Source organism: Phaethon aethereus (assembly GCF_964289735.1).
Source record: "Phaethon aethereus genome assembly, chromosome: 8".
Classification (NCBI taxonomy): domain Eukaryota; kingdom Metazoa; phylum Chordata; class Aves; order Phaethontiformes; family Phaethontidae; genus Phaethon; species Phaethon aethereus.
The window spans coordinates 27,993,918-28,013,109 of NC_138584.1; the positions used below are offsets into that span (position 1 = coordinate 27,993,918).

At 36.2% G+C, this 19,192-nt stretch overlaps 1 protein-coding gene across 1 annotated transcript in view; it reads right to left on the reverse strand.

The window, feature by feature from the left end:
- The window catches only part of FAF1 (Fas associated factor 1), a gene marked incomplete at both ends in the record, with an annotated part of 172,736 nt that overhangs the window by 101,133 nt on the left and 52,411 nt on the right, over positions 1-19,192 (reverse strand). The gene's annotated exons all lie outside the window — the stretch shown is intronic.

Here is a 19,192-nt window from a genome sequence, read left to right on the forward strand (position 1 = left end):
TTTCCCCAGAAATACCTCTCCAATGCTGCACAGAATTAGCAGAGTCCCCATCAGAATTGCTTTTTCTCCAAAATAAAACTAGAAACAACTTATTACAAAACAATACTCACACATAACAAATATTAAGATCAGAAAATATCTATTCAGCTCAAATTAACACATTTCTATAAATCAAAAGCAAAATCTACCCTCACTTTCATTCCTATTACAGAATTATCACCTCAATAGCCAATCAAATGAAAGATCTAATGAGGTATTTCAGTATCTCCCAAAGAAATATTTTCAGCTCCATTTTTCTTTTAAGTGCTTGAAAGAAAAGAGTAATTAATTGCTCCTATGCAGTCTTTTTTATTATTGTGTTATAACAACAGGAAAGTTACACTGAGTCTTTATTTTTCACATGCTTAAAAATATTTTTTAATCTCATTGCAACAATGGCAAAGGAAACTTCTGACTAGAAAGGATAGCTATTTAACAGCAACAGAGAAGTTCTGCTTCCAGCAATAACCTTCCTTGCTTCTGCTAATGGGTCATGGGCCGAGATGACAAAGACCTACTGGGTAGCTAAGAGGTATCTGAGAGCTCTGTACTCTCACGATCCAGGAAATAATCCTATATCCTTTGGGAATAAGCTTCCATGAGAGACAAGGATCTAGACTTCTACCAAAAACCAGGTCATTCAGCTATACCTCGGTGAGTCTCCTGGACTACTTCTACCTACTAGGACAACTATCCGCTACTGAGACAAGTAAGCACTGTCTAACCCTGTGTCGTGGTTCAATCCCAGCCGGCAACTAAGCCCCACACAGCCGCTCACTCACTCCCCCCTTGGTGGGATGGAGAATTGGGAGAATAAAAGTGAGAAGACTCATGGGTTGGGATAAAGATAGTTTAGTAAGTAAAGCAAAAGCTGTATACGCAAGAAAAGCAAAACAAGGAATTCGTCCCCTACTTCCCATCTGCAGGCAGGTGTTCAGCCGTCTCCAGGAAGGCAGGGCTTCATCTCACTAACAGAGACTTAGGAAGATACAACACCATAACTCTGAACATCCCCCCCTTCATTCTTCTTCCACCCACTTTATCTGCTGAGCATGACATCATATGGTCTGGAATATCCCTTTGGTCAGCTGTCCCACTGCGTCCCCTCCCTACTTCTCGTGCAATCCCAGCCTACTTGCTGGTGGGGTGGGGTGAGAAGCAGAAAAGGCCTTGACTCTGTGTAAGCACTGCTCAGCGATAACGAAGACATCCATGAATCATCAACACTGTTTTCAGCACAAACCCAAAAGATAGCCCCATACTAGCTACTATGAAGAAAATTAACTCTATCTCAGCTGAAACCAGCACATCCTGAAAGCATCCCCATACATCCATGGTGTCCATGGATTTGAGATAGGGAAGACAGCAGGAACAAGCCAAAAACTTGAAGGAAGGACTGGGATATGCTGATGGTAATTCACCTGCAGAGAGAACATGCCCTGGATTTAAAATTGTTTCAAACAGGATAGTGAAATCATAATCATCTCTTTGTGAGAACACTTAGAAGAAAATGAATTAAAAGCATGTCCAACGGATCAAGAATGTATATAACAAGCATGCTACAGAGATGTAAGGTCTGGAATAGCACTTTTTTTGTTGTTTCTGGAATTAAAAGATCAGCCTTGAGTAACCACAACCTGGAAAGACTTGAGGATATCCTCCAAGATCTCCTGGCTGTCAGAAACATTCCAAATCATCTCAGCATATCATCTTTAGGCACTCAAACAGATGAACCAGAAGGGAACAGGCCTTTCTGAAAGACCAAATGCTTTCTAAGAGATGACTCAAGTCCCTGAACGTCCTTGTCAATGAGTGACAATCACCGTAATATTGGTTCAGCCGCTGAAAAACATTCTATAAAGAGCTTGTGTCTTCCCTGAGCGAACGAGCTGTCACTTACCTGCCAATCATCAAGAAAGCCATGTATCCTGTCACATGGATGGCATGACTGCTGACAATAAATTTGGTTAATTTATTTTGTAGCTTTGTGTCTCTAAGTGAGATGAGCATGAATAGCAGTCATGACACACTCACTGTCAAAGGTATTTCTTGGGCAAGAAATGAGCTGCAGTGTACAGACAGGAATCTGGCAGGTTAGGAAACACAGATTAACTGACCTCCTCGAGTAGAGAAACCTGCTCAGTAACATCAAAACTCTCCACATGAATGCGAAAATAAAGGCACTCAAACCCCCTATTTTAAAGGTAAGTATTCTCATCTTGTATTCATTGTAGATATTTGGAATAGTTTCTGTAAAATCCTCTTCCCTTGAAATAAGAGGCCATTATTAAAGCCCGATGGATTAGAAGACCCAGAAAAGGCTTGCCTGCAGATGTCTTGTGAAAACAAATTCCTGAAAAGCAGCAGGAAAAAAGGTTGCAAGGATGGCAGAAAGCCAACAAAAAGCTAAGAGCTGCTGGTAATGGTGTCAACAAAGACAGGCATTTTAAATTGTAATTCCAGACCAGAAGAAATGTGTGTAGTCTCTCTCCAAAGCTATGGAGAATAAGGACAGATCAGATTCAAGGGGAAATAAGTCACTCCTTTCCAAAAATCACCAAAATTGTTTTGAAAGTAGAGATTGAGATACCAGCTATTGAATATAGATCCATCTGTGGTAGCTGTGCCAATGATGATAACCTGAGGACTCGATCTTTATCACGGTTTGCAAGGAAGCTGTGGGAGCAGGAAGCCGTTCAAAGGTATGTGCAGTTCATTCTGCTGCATATCTTTGACCTTGTTGCAGGCTCTGAAAGCATGGGATCAATCTACACTTGAAGAAATATCCTCAGTTACTCACTGAAATTCAAAAGATCATTTGCCTTAGTAACAAAGATTCTGTTTCTAGAGTTTGGTATACAGGTAATGCTAGAAAAACAGAAAGCTTCTGTTCCTATCACCATCTCTTCAAGAGCGATATTCCAGATCTGACCCTTGTAACTAGATCACTAAAAGATTAGAACCTGGGATGGAGATTCTGGGGATATGCTAGTGTAACATTATCTTAACAATACCTACAAATGCATAGCAGACATTAACCTTGGGAAAAAAAGTAAATTTAACACATAAGAAAGCCCCAATATCATTCAAATGAACAAGCTGAACAGTAGAAATGACAACATTAGACTTTTTTTTCCAGTATCTGTCTCTGAATCAGAAGATCTTAAGTCTATGTTTACTATGCAGGGATAGAGAAGGATAGAAAAGCACATTCAGAATAAAAACTGTGTAGAAATACTTGCAAATTAAACACCTCTTTACTTTCATCAGAGCTTTCCTTTTAAAAAAGAATCAGTAAAGCTTCACAAGAGTAAACTGTGTGCAGTTGTTCTTCTTGCATCCAGATCAGTGCCAATTAAATTCTGAACCCTAAATATTTATTGTTTCCTATTAGCTGCTAACCAGAATGAACACTGTGATTTTTCTGAGATCGCAGGCTGAGTCTTGCTGTAACAGCAGTTAGAAAAAATATTCTTGTTTTGACTTGTCTGCTGAATAAACTTGACATCGAAGCTACATGGTGGAAAATAAATACGTAATACCAAGATGTTAATTTTACAGAAACACTTAACTTTTGTGACCACAATTAACACTCGCGGGGGGAAAAAAAGCCATTGACAGGTCTGCCTCGCTCCTGCTTCTGCACTGTTTCTCAGGCTCCCTTTCTGAGCAACAGCTCAGCTCCTGCAGAAGCCAGGCTGCTGCTGACCCCAGTGGCTGCCTTCAAAGCAGCACATGGGGAGGAAAAGGGGAGCAGGATAACAGGGAGTTAAACACAGCTATAAAATGACATTGACCCCCAGCTAGGATCCAAAACATAAGTCTAAGGGCAAATGGCTTCTGAGAACAGCTCATCCTCACCTAGCCCCTGCTCCTCTACGAGGAGGGCAGCAGGACATGACTCCCAGAGGACACCAACAGTTTTGCAGGAGCTACATCCTATTTGCACAAGCAGACAGGATGGCAGAATTGGCCCTAAATTTATGATGCTACAAGGTCTTCATTTTTGATAAAATGACCAGAAAAATAAGCTATCTTAAAGTGCATTTTGGGAATACAGCTAATTTTGCTCTGCATAAACACTGCTCTACAGCTCTCATTCCACTCTCTAAGATCAAAGAACCACTGCCGCAACACTGAGCTGCTCCAAAACACCATGAACCTCATGATACGGTAGAGTATTTTCACATTTACTCAGTAACTGTGACATTTATCATTAAAATGAACAAAAAACTGAAAAGAAAAATTACCCAAGTCATCATTTTAACTGTGGTAGAACATGGGTAGCACATTTGCAGAAATTGAAAGTGTAAAAAATTTTTATTTTTGATGGCTATGAACACGAAACTTCCTAGCAATTTCTAAAGAAACGCTACATTTGAACTGCCAAGCAGTCAAAGATAACAGTAAAAAACTGACTTTTCTTCCTTATTCCAACTACATTACAGTAAGTTAGTTATGATTCACAAACAGAAGAACAAAAAATGCAAGGAATTGAGAAAGAGCTTTCAAAAAGTTTAAGAAGCATTTTTTTGTCTATGAAATCAATCAAAGTCAAAGGACTCCTTTTGGCTGAAGAAGAAAGTTGTCATGGAAAGAAATCCAGGAAGGGACTCTAAATACCTTGAAGAACATGCCACTTTCTTTTTTTTCCCCTCAATATTATTATAGAGGTAATAATTTGTTGTTACATAAAATCAAGAGAGACTCTAAAAGGTCCTCAAATAAAAGTCCTTATGTATACACTTGAACATGTGCCACTTCAGAGGGAAAATTTTAAGCTCATTATACTAAGACGGTACGAGTGCTGCCAGATGGGCATGCTTACGAGGTTTCTTGCATGTTCCACATTTGGCACTATAGTACTTGGTGTTACTTTATTACTTTACAACCAGTACAGCTGGTTTTAGTATGGACTGTAGTTTCTACTTGCTTGCATAGCGAAGACGGGACTCTGAGGGAACCAAAGTTTTGCCCGCTACCAGACGCACATATATGACTGTTTTGTCAATACAGGGAGTTGACTTTGACTTATTTGTCATGTATTAACTAACAAAGGTTGAAAATATTTTTTTTCCTCACCAAGGACAAGGCCTTACTTGGCTTTGACTTCATCTGATTCCTCCTCTGTTTATGTTAAAGTAGAATAAGCTGCCCTTAAGATAAATAAGAATGTTCACACAACACTTCATGTTGGTTTAACCAAATCAGATTAGAAGTCCACCTTTATTTTAAAGGTATGCACAGAGCACTTCTAGGCTGGAAAGCACTATTAAATCAGTGTCATATTCTGTAAGTTTTTCTCATCAGTACAACTCAGAAACATTCATGAAGGTGAAATAGGAGTTTTAAAATGGTCTGAAATTTTGAAGAACAAAAGGGCAACTTCAAACAATGCCAGCTAACTACTGACCAAACCCAACCTTTTTCAAGTCTACAGATGTCTATCAAACCTTAATAACTAAGTAATAAATCCCTTTGAATCAATACATTTGGAACACTAATTCAAGATGACTAAAGCAGCAGATAACATTAAGAATTAAAATGCAGAGCACATAATATATAAACATCAAACACAAAATATTATTAATTGTTATATACTTCTCATGTATTTGCACTACACACATATTTCAAATGCAAATATTAATTTGGAGAGAAATACCTACTGTATATGCACACACTGAAACAGTTTGCTCAGCTATACCGCGTCAATGGTTATTTGACAAGATATAGCATCACAAGTTGCTCATTTACATGTTCAGCTATTCTGTCTGTTTTTTCCCTGTGAGGATGTTAATAAAACAACTGTTTTACAGATCTGTACTAACAGCTCCTCCTCTGAACCCCAAGGATACTCATAGTTATGCAAACTCAGTGTATAAAATATATACCAGCAAAAAGACACCAAAAATGTAAAACCACTTTTTTTTCTTAAATACTAGGAAAGTGTGATTTTATTGAACTATGGAAGTGAACACCAAGAATAACAATTCAGTTGATAGAAAAAAATCCATTTGATATTCATATGATAATCAGAGAAAATTCAAGTCTGTCTGAAAAGCTAACGTGCGAGCATTGTACTCAGTAACTCCCTCCACACGGGAACAGTTTTCAAGTGTAATTCAACATACTTAGCACTCTGCATCACAGAAAATAAGTATAAAGAGCATAATAATTTAAAAGTTTCTGATTTACAGTATGTTTTTCTGCATTGTAAGAAGAAAACAGTATTAAGAAAAGTTAAGCCAGATAAGCCATATTGATTATTTTTTTTAAACAAGCAGCAATGAAGAAATTTTTAAGTTTCTCATTAAAAGCTGCAAGAGTCAATAAACCAGAAGATAAAAAGTAGGAACAAGAAAGCAGTGAAAAAGAAAACATGTACGTGGACTAAGAGCAAATAAAAGAAACAGAAGAAAACAAATTCTTAAAAAGAAGAGAAAAAAAAGATAAAAAGATGGTTTACTAAACAGGCAAAATTACCTACAAAGGAAAAAAAAAATCTAGATGGGTGATTGTCAGATTTTCTAAGTCAAAACTGAATGATCTTAGATCTGACCTATGAACTGACACAAGGCAAAAGACACAAATGAGAACTGAAATTGGATTTGCAGTTCTCTCTGATACCAGTGTCCTGAGATGACAGATGCTTATTTCTAGACTACATGCTAAAAGTATCCTCTCCTTCAAACATTTTGTATTTACGTTTCAGAAGAAAGATTTAGTCTCTGACTTCTATTGTTCCTCACTCCAAACTGATCTTAAGAAAAAAACTGAATGAAATACAATGCTAATGTACCACTCAAAGAAAAACGATACCTTTTTGGGTATTTAAAAGGCTTGTCTTACTGCTCATGGTGATTCTTTGCATGGCTACTCTGCAGCAAGTTGAAAACACACAGAAAGTGCACTTTTCACTAGATGTTTCATTTATTTGTTCCCATTCCAGAATAATTTGATCACCTCTGTTTACAGAATTATTTAAAAAATGACGTTCTGCTACAATGGAGAAGGTTTCCCAATGGTGTAACATTTGAAAGTATCATTTTGCATCAAGGGCTGATGCAGATCCAGTCCTTGTAGGTCAGAATTGCATTAGTGTTTCAAAAACACATTCCTGGTCTTAAGTCTCACACTTGTCTGACTTTACTGTACTTAAGCTTGCATGATGGAGCTATCTCAGAGCACACAAACCAAATACCATTAGGATCAAACTGAAACAGAAGATGCACAATTTTTAAATCTCAACTACTAAGAAACATTCAACCCACAGGACCAGACTAGAAATGGTCGCTAGTAGAACGCCAGAAACAGAAATAGCATGGATGTTAGACCCTCACCACCAACTGGTTTTCTATGCAGACCTTCTATTGCACTGTCCCATGTGCTAATGTAGACATAGCTGTGAACTACAACTTAGTGTTCTGTGGCAAAATTTAAGGAGAGTGAAGATATCTCCATGGCAATTCAAGTTTCATCTCAGTCTGCTACTCTTAGTTCATCAAAACGAGAAACTTTCATCCCACCCAGACCTCACAGAATGCTCTAGAGAACTTCCCTATCTTTCATTGTCTTCATAAGACCCAACCTTGAAATATTAACATGGACCCCTCTCACTTGACAGTTTATCTTTTGTATCAGGGAGAAAAGTTTCACTTCACTGTTTCGTACTGTAAAAAAGCATCCTCTTCCACTGTTCTGTTGCTGCTTTTTGTGAATGTCAGAGCTTCTCCATTTTGTTTGTCTTAGTTCTGGCCTGTGCTGCCCTGTGGTCATAGTTCTCAGCTGCAGTCTAGTCTTTTCTCTGCCAGCCCAATGTCAATGCATAGAATAAAAAAGAGCCAAGACCTTTTAAGCAGAGTGGGTGAAAGAGACTGTTAGTTATAGGTGAAATTGTCAACACACAAAACGCTCCCCAGATTAATCCAAGCCCTTCTTACACTCCCTGCTTCTGAATTATTCAGGAATATGTCCTTCTTGTCTTAGAAGGGGAACTTTTTGTGGGTAAGTGCGAACAGGAGTTTATGCAAGACACAGAGGGGAGATTTCAAACGGAGATTCAGCTTACTGTTACAGAGAAATTAATAATGGGACACAAACATAGCCCGCAGTGTTTCTTAAGTAAAAGTTACTGGTTTAGAGTTGCTGAGTTCAGTAAAAGGTAACCTGTAATCAGAAATTACTAAAATAAATTTGAGAACAATATAAAACCTTTGTCTGTTTATCCTGGAAGAAATTTCAGAGGTATTTGGGGTGCTGCATTTTGCTTGGATGCTCTGAATGAAATTACTGAAATTCTGTCAGTTCTTAGGATGCATTATTCCTTTCTCCATTTCCCTTTGTTGGGGTTGGAGTAAGGTATGTACAGCTATGCCATGCGATACCAGGTAGTCGGACTTACTGCCATTTTGTAAGTGCAGAATTGTAGGAAGAGGCTCTTCCTCACAGACAAATTGTAGAAAAATATTTTTTAAAAAAATCTTTGTTTCCCTTTATTTCTTTTATTGCTTATCTGTTTCCAACATTGTGAAGGTCTTGAGATATTCTTCTGCACTTTCAAGTGACAGTAACATCATCATTTCCCAGAGAGATACTAGATATTAGATATACTAGGTAACAGCTACTAGATAAAATCACCTTCCTGGGGAGGAAGAAGATTGGTGAGAGTTAAGGTCTTTGGTACACCAAATCTCTGTTGTTCACAACCCCCCTCCTCACTCCAAAGCAATATACACAAATGAATGATGTCTCAAAAAATTGTTGTATTACATTAACTTAATTCCAAAAGTATCATCCCCAAAGAATCAACATTAGCAGTATTCTATGCTGCATATGACACAGTCTGAGAGAGTTTCTGCAGGTAACCCAAGGCGGGGGGGAGGGGGAAATCTCTTTTTCTTCCAAAACACAATGAACACGCACTGTTCTGTACTTTATATCAGCTGGGAAGATTGACTAAAAAAAAATATCCTCTCCTAACCAAACACTTTTTAACCTGATTCAGTAAGAATTAATTCATTAACACATTCCTGGTTATTCACAAAGTTCTAGTTCCCTAAACATGGTATGAACAAACAACGTAACAAAACAACAACAAAAAGCCTTTGTTCACAGTCAATCCCCTTCCCAGTCAGCACTCACCCCAAAGCTTCCTTCCTTACCTTTTCATAAGGCCACATTACCAGTCCTTGCTCTGGATCGCATTTTCTTGATACTGACAGTTGTCCTACTTTCTTGCCGTTATCCTTTATTCTTTGTTTTTTCTACCTTTTTACTAGTCAGACAATACTTCACGTTGCATGAAGTACACATGAGCCACAGGAATCTCAATGCGATTTTCTTTTGGGCAGTCATACGTGTGTGGTTTTGAGGTGAGAAACCAGCTATTTCAGGTAACTCATGGTCTGAAGAGAAGTACATAAAGCCAGAAACCACTCAAGCCAACAGTTTCATCCAGACTATAATGGCAGTACTGGATATATGTGTTAGGTCTTGTGGGTTTGTTTGCCTGCTGGTTTTTCTAGGGTGGACATCAAAATGATGTCTACTTAAATCCACTACACTGAGCTCAAGAGGAACAGAAGAATGACTGAGGCTATTTGCAAAACAGAAGAACAGTCAGAGGGCACTGAACAGAAAGCTCCTCCTTTTTCCTGTGCTGCTCACTATTGGAAAAGTAAAATACCCAATACAGAAGCAATTTCTGCAGAACTGGGAAGTAACCTTTGGTCAGAAGGTGACGATCCACTCCCCAAGAAGACCAAAAATGAGCAGATTTCATATAGGAAGACACCTGCTCATGTCCTGCTGTGAACACTGTCCTCAGAAGGTCCTTGGAGTGTTCAAGACCAACTGTTTGCTGACATGATATGCAGGTAACCACAAACTTCACGCAGGTTGACAGCATCTTGTGGCAGTTGCCCCTCTTCTGGAGGATTTGGTTTTCTTTTCCATTCTTTTTAAGCCTAGTTTGTTCCTACGGCTTTGTCTGTCTATGCTTTAAAATAGCTTGCCTCCACTATACCCAGAGGAGGTTTAACTTGAGAACATCATTACCCTGTTTTCATTTACTTTTATGTCCCTACAACAGTAAACGCAGTCTCAAACAATTTCTTGTGCCATGCCTACTGTGATACTTCTCTGGTGGTTTGATTTGTATATACATTAAACATGAAGTTTTACACCTCAAACTTATATCATTCCTGCTGTCCACCATTGCCCCCACATATCTTCCAGCATTATTGCTTCCCAAACAGGGTAAGAATAAGTTCACTTTGGTCTGCCAATCTAGGCAGTGAAAAATAAAAGTAGATTCAGGGCTCGGTACAAACCCAAAAATTGTGATCAAACTATATAGTTAGTAAATTGTTTGTCTAAATCTTTCATGTATGATGAAAGATTATTATCATAATTCATTAGCAAATTATAGACTTTGTAATGCAGGCAGTCACAAATTTGGCTTTGTATCAATCATTTTAGACCAGCTGGGTAGAAATTAACACAACTCTGGGATACATAAAATGAAGTGCTCTTTCATTTTTAATTCACCAGAAACTTTGAAGGAAAGAAAATGGAAGCTCTTGCAAAAATGTCAGTTTCCCCTGATTTTTGTAAATCATTCCATTTCACTGTAGAGATATAGAGATACAAACACACATGGAATGTATGTAACTTAATACCACAGTAACTGCTCAATCAAAATAAATACTATATAAAGTATATGTAAAAGAAAAGGCAAGGCAGTTTAAAAATCCCTTTCTTTCATTGTTTGAGGCAGTCATACACATTAGTGATCACCAGAAAAATCATTAAACAAACAGAAAAGCTAATAGCCAAGCTACTCACAAGATACAATATTGTCAAAATTCCTGCTCTGAGCTTTTTCAGTCTACCAAAATGACCTTGTACAAAAATGCTTGCTTTGATTATGTCTTCTTTGCCTAAGCTACAAGGCCATGTATAATGACAGCTGCATTTGAGAGCAACTTAAACCAAATTTTATCTTAGTGGCACCTAATCCAGAGACTGGTACAAGCAGCATGGAAAAGTCAGTGTCAAAATTAAACAATGAAGGCTTTTCTAGGAACAGATGCTTTTTGCCTGCAGCTGTAAAAACCTTAAAACAATCCTATACCCCACTGTCTGGTCACGCAACTACCACAAAGCAAGGCATAAATTTTGCCACTTATTGCAAATGTTTGCTGAGAGCTTCTATAACCCTTTTTAAAAACAGTAACAGGGATTTCTTGAGAGTGATTGAGAGGCCATTTTATCCTTTAAATTAGTGCAAGGCTCTTCAATTTATGCTCATGATTCTTCATAACAAAACAAAAGACTAACTTTTCAAGTCATGTTTCACACAGACATAGGAATATAACTGAAAAATCCTAAGAAACAGGTTTACTAAAGAGATACAGGGTGCCGTTTCACTAAGATGTTATGGACTTGACAGAGGCAAACATTATTCATTCACATTTGAAACGGCAACTGAGTATTTTCTTTGCACAGTAATCACAAAGCGATGCAGCACGCTATCATTACACTGCTGCTAAAATACCGTTGACCATTTTGGTGTCGTATCTCCACAATTACTACGTTAAATATTCTCATCCCTGCAACTCTCAAAAAAAATTTCCTCTTTCTATTAAATGGATGCACTAATAAACTTTAAACCAAAATATATACGCTTACTGAAAAACCTTCTATAACTCAATGAATAAAAGAAAACCATCAGTTCCCAATTAAGTGAGCAATTTACAATGTCAAGAATCTAGTTGCGCTCCATATGAACCGATGGGGTTTTTAGATTAGCTTCTGTTGTGTATTTAAAAGTGATAGCACCAACATAATTTACATAAGTACAATATTTTCAAATATGTTCTCACCAAGCAAGCACTCTAAAATTGTGAAGTGTTTCCTTTCTTACTCAAGTTAAAAAAAAAAAAAAACTTTTCCAGAACAACAGTTCATTAGCACCTCACTATTTATAAGTATAATTGGGTTGTTTGATGAGAAAACATGAGAGAACACTGTGCCTGCTATAATTTGCACAAATACAAATTTCATTGTTTGAAAACAAATCAGCAATTCAACAATTGTGGGTTTTTTTTTTTTTAATATAAGTGTGTATCATACAATAATAGAAGTGATCATATTATAGCTAACATAGGATAGAAAGGTTAAACTATGCTCTAGCACACGTTAATTTACAAGCTGTAAATTATTTTTTTTAACTGCAAAAAATGCTAACTTTAATTTTTCATTTATGGTTCAACCAAATATAATTCATACAGAAAGCAGTGCTATGCTATTTAGCTGCAGAGTACTGCTTTCCCACTTTAAGCAGCACAGAAACTAGGGCCATAGCTGTTTAATATGTTCATAAAGCTGCTTAGGTTTTCTTGTCATTTCATGCTAACACCTTTTTAATAGCCAGCATTATGACAGAAGGCTTGCATAAAAATTCTCCACCCCAAAAGCAAAACATAGCAAATATTCAAAATCAGAATAGCAAGCAATGGTTTTAATTGCAGTTTTAAAAAATATTCAGGGTTTTAAATTAGGTCTTGATCCCCAAAATCCTTAGCATCCTTAAATTACATGAGCAAAGCCATTCAATTCAACATGATTACTTCTAAAATAAGGACAACTCACATGACTGAGCATTTACGAAGCCGAAGCTATAACCAAAATTATAACAATGACTCCTCATTACTTTCAAATTCAAATAAATTGTTCCTTATCCTTTGAGAGTTTCTCTCAAATCCAACTACACTTACGGATGGAGTGTAATAGAGACCGAGAATGAGAGAAAGGAAGAAGGAAGATATAAACATACACCCAAAACTACAAGCGCTGACAAATCGAAAGCTAACAGATGTGTGACTTCTAATTAGTTATAATAATCTGTGCTTCGACGCTATTGGAACACGCCTCACCTTCCCTTGGAAATCAAACAGCTTCCTGAAGAGTTTTAAACTCTCTGGGTGCTTCTAAATTTATTCAAGGAAAAACCTTGCTTTCAGAAAATTTTAGATATCTACAGTGATAACTTTATGAAAGGAAAATATTAAATTATAATTATCCTAAACAGACACAGTCTTGTGAAACTAACTCTACATTCATATGAAAATACAAAGCATTGACTATAATGAATTTGATTCATCCTTGGACACAAAGCTTTACCACAGTAAACTCAGTCAACTGTTGCTCTTGCTTTTATATTCATAGTACTTAAATAGCGCACTTTAAAACAAAAAAAACTCCAATTGGCTTTTCATACATCCACCCTCCCCAAAAATAACGCACTTGAAAAACCCAAATGATATGAAAAGGCTTCAAGGCCTCTTTTCTCCTTTTCACAGCACTTTTTTTTATTTCTGTTTGCAGTAATCTGCCTTTCACTTTCTCATTGCTACAGAACAAACGAGGAGGCTCAGCACTTTGAAAAGGGGGCTCAATGTGTAATGGGTCCACTAGAATTAATTTAGTTGCACCAAATCCATTGAGCAGTGAGGTTTTTTTCTCTTCTCAAATCATTTTGAGTCGGACGCAGCCCCCAGCCTTTGTAATTCTAGTAAAGCACTTAAAGTGCACAGTAGGTGTTCATCAGGACCATCTGGTCAAAAGCAAAACAAGCTGCTGATTTTGCCTTTGAATAGAATGAAGCAAGTGTGAATTAGTCTCTTCAATTAGCACTATTACAACCTGTCAAGTGCATATTGTAAAACAGGATTATTACAGTATTGGTCACCAGTGCAATTATTTACTCTCTGCCTTTTCTTGCATATAAAAATGTCCATGTTTACTAGTTTTTGATAACTGAAGACCGTTTCTTTAATGATATGCACGTCCAAACCCACCAAAACCAAGTTACAGGTTATGAAACATATTCTGTCAAGAATACATTAAGCTTCATAATTAATAGAGAAGTAAAAGAGTGCCCTTCCTTTATCTCTTATTGCTGTTTCTGTTGCATAAAAAGAATAATGCTTATATATCTTTATCAATATGATCTCTTTGAAACTGATCTCTACAGTCAGATATTAAGATATTTTAAGTGCCTAATAAAGCTATCACTTCAAACAGGTACATAAAAGATATTTTCTCTTTATTTCCCAAGGAACTTCCTTTTTATATAAATTCCTAACACATGACCATTTACAAAAAGTTTATCAAGGATTTATTTCAGCAAATATATTTCAGTTTAGAAATCTGCTAGTTTTCTTTAAAAGAAAGGGAAAAAAAAAATCAAGAAGTCAATTTAGCTTCATAAAAATATTTTTTTTTCTCTCTCCTTGTTAAAAAAGTGAAAGCCTAGCTTGCTAGCTCATACTCATTTACCACTATAGAACACTGAGGCTATGACAGTGATAGATGTTTAAATTATGTATTCTCTTGCTGTGACTCACTGTAGGTTTAATACCGCTTTTACATGACGGATTTCTTTAAAAAGCAAACAAAACATGTGAATTTCACAAAAAGAATATACATCTCCAGTACAATCATATAGCAACAACATATTTCACTAGCTTCTCTGATACTAAGAGAATAATTGAACAACAGTGTAGAATGTTTGTGCACCTCCTATTAAATACCAAAGTGTTAGTTACTGATTTTTGTTAGCATAAAAATAGTTTTCAACAATTTTGAAGCAAGTAAAAAAACTCAAAATATAATATTACTGTTTCTGAAACTGTTAATGTATGTACCATCTTTGGATATGTTCATATTCTGATCTCTGGCAAATGCATTTTATTGTAATAGCTTAGATGCAAGATTGAAAAGAACATCATTATTTATATATACATTTTGTGTCCCCATGCCAATGTCTGACCTTTACTGTGGATGATCTCACTCAACAACAATTGGCTTGAAAATATTTTGTATAGATACCAAAAATCTGACCTGAAAAAGGTACAAGACCTTCAGATGGATTATTTTTCTGCATGCTGAAGGTAATTAATCTGCTGACCTATATTGTTTTATATATATGCCATTTAAGTAAGGTTTCTGCCTGCGTGTTTATAAATGGTGTTTCTGTTATCTCGTTTCACATTCATCTACTTATCGAAAAAGTTTTTAAAAATTCAGCACAAAGGACCTCAAACTGTCATTAGGGTCTGTCAACGGAGAATTTATAGTTTATCTCAGCCCAAGCAGTTGTGTGCACAAATAGTTCCTCCTCCTGCCTGGAGTGCTATTGGATACATTGCTTTTCATACTCCACCTTAGCCAGTAAGTCTACAGGGAACAAAGAACAAATATATTACCTATCACAGGTGACAGGGATGCTAAGCAGCCAGCCTCCGATCAGGTTATTGGCTAAAGGAACGGAATAAAGAGCAGATGCAGCTATGCAGAAGCAGAGAGTATTTAGGGACCCATCTTCTTTGCATTGTTTACACAGATTTTATGTTTTACTAGGAATTATAGTGCCTGGTACATGCTTTATGTAGTATTCTCAGCTGGAATTTCCAGCAGTTACAAAATAAAATCACCAAGCTACAAGAGGCCTGAGGCTCCTGCATATTTAACTCGTCCACCCTACAGCAGCCGCAGCTTGTGTACACTGGATACTTCTGTAATCCTGCACACAGGAATCACAAAAAGGCTTCAAAGTCTTTACCAAAAGTAAAATAGACAAGCGCCAACTCCTTGTTTTTAACTGAGTTATCCACATTGTTAATTCTTTTTTTCCTATGTCACTGGCTAAAACAAAAAAAAGTGTGGAGCATGCTATTGTAACAAGAACTCAAATTCAAAATGTTTTTCACAAATTAGTTTGTCTGCTCCGGGATGAGAACACAAACATGCTTTCTGTGAAACACTTAAGTACTCCCCCCCCCAAAAAGGGTCGTCCTTTGTTCCCGTCAAATAATATTACAACTTGCAAAAATGAAAAGTAGTAGAAAAGTTAATTTCTAAATGAGAACAAGTTCGTAAGAATAGACAGAAAACAAATTATGTTGCATGTGGCAATGCCTTGTAATAATTTACCACGTAGCTTCTCAAAGCAAAAGTTTAAAATTCTCTCACTCCAATTATGGATAGCTTCTGCAAATTATCTTCGCAGAATAAAGAGCAAGTATTCAGAGAGAAAACTCCTTTTAGTCTTGCAAGTATTAGGAGTTCAATTTGCTAGATTTGTCCTATTTAACATATAATACATTGGAAATGTATTAATTTACAGTCTCCAAACTGGCACAAAACCTACTAATTTCCACTTTAAAATGCAGATCATGGAAAAAAGTAACCATGATATTTCCCAGAGCAGTATCTGCCCAGAATTAATTTAATACTGCAATTTTACAAGAACAAACAGATGTCAGAAAGCTGTGACACAGATTAATTTGCAATTTAATCCAACATGTTATCATTAACTTTCCAAGTTAGCAACTCCCCTGCCCAATTCATCAAAAAAAAAAAAAAAAATCCAATATCCAGAATTTTGGACAAGTTCAGTTTAATTTTTTATTTAGTTTCTGAAGATTCCCTATAGACTCATTATCCCATATCAATATTACTGAACGTAACATATTTTTTTAAACTGAGAAATTAAGTCTCAATATGTAAACAACTGAAGATGTAGATAAAAGCATGCAAAAAAAAAAAAAAGGCATTTTCAAGTACCATCCAAAATCCAACTATTGAATTAATATGCAAGAAATTGTGGAAGCAGACACGAGAACTACAGCTTCAGGATTCTCTCAGAATTTTTTGTCAGATTGTTTCCCCATTAAACACCAAGATTTCTTTGAAATAACAATTCATCCAAATATCATTTACTATCAAACATGCATTCTAAGCAATAAAAAAAGATGACAGAGAACTGAAGCAATAGTAGTTTAGGAGAGTACAGCTGAGAGCTCACTGGATTTTGCATTTAATCCATTACAAAATATTTACGACAGTTTTGAAAGAGTGGTGCGGTTGGGTTTTTCGTGTGGGGTTTTTTGTTTTTTTTTTAAAAAACTCGGAAAAAATATCTATTCCTTAAAATTCACAGTACTAATAGTAAAAACAAACTAAACAACTAGCCCTGGAGAGACAGTTGCACCCAACTGTGGCAAGCAGTAGAACATTTATAGAATTTTAAATATTTCTTTTAATAATTGATGTAGTCATTTTGAATCTTTCCGCATAGGATATAACGTGTGAGTAGATTGCATTAACACTGCTTAAACATTTCAACTTGTCAGTATGGCCAAGTCGATTTCTGAAATATTTGCAGTATTTTCCCATCGAAACAGTAATAAAGGTAGAATAAATATATGCCACTGCTTTATAATCACTGAACATTAATGAATATTTTATGTCTTTTTAAATCTCCCTGTTTAATTTAAAAGGGTGAAATTAAGTCTCCTCCCTGCAATATGCCAATTATCTGTAAATCAAACAATAACTTGGCCATTAAACTCCTTTTTGTTAATATACCAGAAGCCAATTTGAAAACACTGAATGGCATTTTTAGGTAATAATTGAATAGTCCTTCCTGCCCTCTTGTGGTTGGCAACCAGAACTCACATAGAGCTTTTCCACGATTACAAAAATATACCAGAAGGAAAGTAAACTATTAATTTCTTAAAGTGTGAACAAGAGAGTGAAAGAAAGAAGGAAAAAAAAAAAAATCTAACAGTCCCTGGAGAGGAGAGAGACAAGGGAGAGAAGAGAAGGAAAGGTATGACCGATTCCTCCAAATCGCACAGACTACCTAGATTCATCAATCGTTTCTTATAGAGCTCACTCTATGCTAAAAGAAGAAAAATTAAAAAGCCATTAGAGAGCAAACATACAAAATAGTGCTTGTTTTCTATAATTAGACAAATGTTCGCCAACCCTTTTACCACAGCCAAATCCCTGGTGATCTCCACGAGACTTTGCACAGATACATTCACCTGTTCAGCATCAGCTGCACAAGAAGGTCCAGCGTTCTCTTTTCATTTTAGCCTCTGAAATGGTCTTCATAATTTTATACACCCTATTGGATGTAATACTTAGATATGAGGCAAAAAGGCAAAGGAAGGTTTGATGCTCATGCTGGTTATGGGGTGGGAGAGGTTTTTTTTTTATTTTGCTTGTTTAATGGGGAAAATCATAACTGACTTTTAAATTACGTCAACTTTATATGTTAATGTGTCGACTGTAACCTGCCATTACCAACAAACAAGAAAACTTCAGTGTATGTAAAGGCAGCTGGAATTCCCATGCACTGTCTGGTTCCTTTAAGCCAGGTAAGACCTACCAGCAAAGCAGTAATTGATATAGCATAGATAAAATAACAGACAGACAATATCATAGAATCACAGAATCATAGAATTGTTAAGGTTGTATGTATGTGTTTTCTTTTAGAATCTCACCATCTCAAAATTAAAACCAAATATTCTGATCATTTATTTCCATAAATATTCAAATTATTTTTAATTGTAAAGAGTCAGAGTTTATCCCCTCAAAAAAAGACACAATTGTATTTGTTTATATTATAAAAAAACCCACAGAACTTACTATAACAGGTTTAAAAAGGTAAAGTAGAATACAGGCTTTCACACACGGGAAAGATCAGAATTTAGATCTTAAAAATAATAGGAATTGCAATAAAAACAGTTAATGATCATTTAACATTGTTGTATGAGATAATGGTCCTATAGCTATTATTACAGAACTTAAAATAATTCTGTCTACAATGTCAGCATGTGACATGAAAAACTTCAGTAAAATCTGTTCAACCCTGGAAGACTGAGAGAACTGTCAGACTAATAGCAAACATACATTTCATTTGAAAAGCAAACATTTAATCGTAATATTTTGTAATGTGAATTCTAAAGATTCACATTTCTAGATTGTTTGTCATGTTTCCAGAAGTTAATGGGTTATATGGAAAATAACATCCAAAACATCTGGCATTAGACATACCATGGAGCACTAGACAACAACCTTTGGTTTTAGAAAGGAGTTTTAAAAATATGCAAGGACTGCTTGTTCTAAATTCAGAGAGTCCAGAGTCATGTAAGAAATATTTGTTCCTATAGGACTTAATTCTGATGAAGTTCTCTACAATATCACCCCTTGCTGGCCATTCTGCTGAACGGCAGTGACATCCATTATATACAAAACCATTTGGCTACCAAGCCAGTAAGAATTAACAGCACTATGA